Raw genomic sequence first — 2,539 nt, 5'->3', positions numbered from 1 at the left:
TTCTTTGGCGCAGCTGGCTCTGCTGCTCCCTTTTTGGACTGTGGCTCTTCGGCCTCCAGCCTCTTGATCATATTTTCGACTTGCTCGCCTTGGCGAACAAGCTCCTTCCAAGTCCGGGTCTCTACTGCCCCTATCTTGGACAGGATATGGATCGACAGGTTGTTGCGGCACATCTCAATCAGCGTCGCCTCGGAAACTTGGTCCCGACAGTGGACTGATCGATTCCGAAATCTCTTCACGAAGTCGTTAACCGACTCCGACTTCCGCTGCTTCTCAGTGAGGAGAGTGGCCATCGACACTTCCGTGTCGTCGTCGAAGAAGCGGGCGAGGAAAAGCTTCTCGACGTCGGCCCATGCCTTGATGGAGCCGGGCTCCAGTTTGCGGAACCATTCAAAGGCTACCCCCTTGAGGGTACCTATGAATAGTCGAGTGAGAATGGCGTCGTTCCCGGTAAGGAATCCGGTCTGCGCCATGAAGTAATAGATGTGCTGTGAGGGCGACCCTTTGCCATCAAACTGTACCAGGCTGATGGGCTTGAACTTCGCTGGGTATGGGACCGTGTCCCATTCGATAAGGTAGGGACGTACCACCCCCAGCTTGTTCATATTTTGCTGAAGCTTCAATGCGTTCAACTGGTCCTAGAACTCGTCGAATCTTTTGTCACGGGTGCTATCCGCGGTGTGCGACGTTCCTATCGATGTTTTGGAGGAGTAATCGGACTGTCGATCATCCTCTGTCTCAGCCGCTGGACGGTGAGGTGGTACCCATTCCTTATCCCTAGTTTGCCGGGGCAAGGGACGTTGGGTCCTCTTCTTCTTCTTCTTCTTGTTCAGCAGTTGCTCCATCATCTCTCTCAGAGAGTCGATGGTCGCCTGCTGTTCCTCCAGCTTTTGGGCCATTGTCTGCTCGGTATCGAGTCCGGTCATGTGCACTCTCGCCTACGCGTCTTGACTTGAGCGTGAGGTCTGAGATGTGGCCGCTGCCGAATGAACCTCGTCTTCGCCGCAGGAGGGAGGTACTAGGGTGGAATAGTCAAACCCAATACTTACCCCCCTGCGACTACGGGTTCGCTGGAATATGCCTTCCTGCCGGCGTCGAGCGGACCGGGTATTAGGTCTTAAGACGGAGTCCGAGTCTGGCGAGTCGGAGAGTACCACCTTCCCCTTATCCGTCATGTTGACCGTGGCGGATGAGAGCTCCGGTTCGTCAGTAACGCGTCTTTTCTGGTGACGGCGCCTTCGACGGGAGGGCCTTGGTTGAGAGGATTGTTGAGAAAGCCTCTCAAACACAGAAGGTTTCGCCGTTCCAACGCATTGGCAATCGGCAAGGACCGTGTGGATGAGTCTCTCGCAGCGGCACTGAGGATTCGCCTCGTGGATAGTGCGTTTGCGATTCAAGAATTCTCTGAGGTCTTCTACGGGTGGTTGGTGACAACCCCCAGCCTCGGAAGAGTCGCTCTGGTGAGCTGACGAGAGATTTTTGGGCGCTCTCTCTGGCGCGCATTGGGTGGAACGCCTTGGTGTTGGAGTCGGGCGATCTCGCCTTGACTGGCGAGTCTTCGCGCTTGAGCGAACTCCAGTACGTGGGCGGGTTTCAAAACGGAGGTTTGGACCTCCTGTCTGACGAGCGTTTGCCGTCGCTGTTGGCTAGCTCTCCCAGCGAGGAGAGCATCACCGTGGGCTGTGGCAGTGCAGTTTGTGTCGGAGTGAACCGGTGTTTCCTCTGGGACAGGTGTTTACGGGGATCGCTTGGCGATCCATTTGGCAGACCCTTGCCCCTTGCGCTCGATCTCTGGTTTGGCCTTGATCGATTGCGAGGGAGTGGGCTCCTCCGATGAGATTCGGGTGGAACCCTCAGGTGCAGAGGCATTGACCGTCTGAGGTCGGCCTCGGCGCACAGCTCTGTGGCGTTTGCGGGACGCATCGCCACCAGAGGAGGAGGAGGACAAGTACTCTTCGTACTTGGCCTGGTCGAACTTGATTTCTAGGGACTCCACTGTTGTCCCGACAGCAACCTCATCAAACAGAGCCACCACCATTTCACTCGACGAAACAGTTGCTCCCACTGTGGTCGCCATCTTCTGTAGGGTGAAAATTTGATTTCCCGAAAACAGGGAGTGTTTGTTTGTATTAATAAGAAGGCTTATTAAAAACTAACGAATCAAATGTTTACAACAGAAGCAGAGGGAAAGCCCTCTTTGTTTTGTGTGGGGACTTTAGGTGGCTACAGGATGCTTCGCTCGATGCTCGTGTCGAGTCTGCTTCCCTTGGACCGTTCGAATGAGGTTGCTGGGGAACTTCAGTACGCAGCAGAAGCTCGGGGCAATAGAGTTCGATTCTGCTTAGTTCGTCGGCGATCGGAGCTCCGAACTAGGCGGTAGTGCTGTAATGCAAGGATCTGCTAACAGCTTGGTCTCAACTCTTTTTCTCCAAGTTTTGCGACCTCTCCTCCAGTGTGCTGGAAGGGGCTTTTAAATGGAAGAAGGACAGCTTGACTCCTCCTTGAATTGTGGGATGTGACCACCTCTTCTTCAGAGACG

This window comes from Asparagus officinalis, chromosome 10 (genome assembly GCF_001876935.1).
Source record: "Asparagus officinalis chromosome 10, Aspof.V1, whole genome shotgun sequence".
Taxonomy (NCBI): Eukaryota; Viridiplantae; Streptophyta; class Magnoliopsida; order Asparagales; family Asparagaceae; genus Asparagus; species Asparagus officinalis.
The sequence above is the reverse complement of the archived record's forward strand: the minus strand, read 5'-3'. Positions refer to the sequence as shown.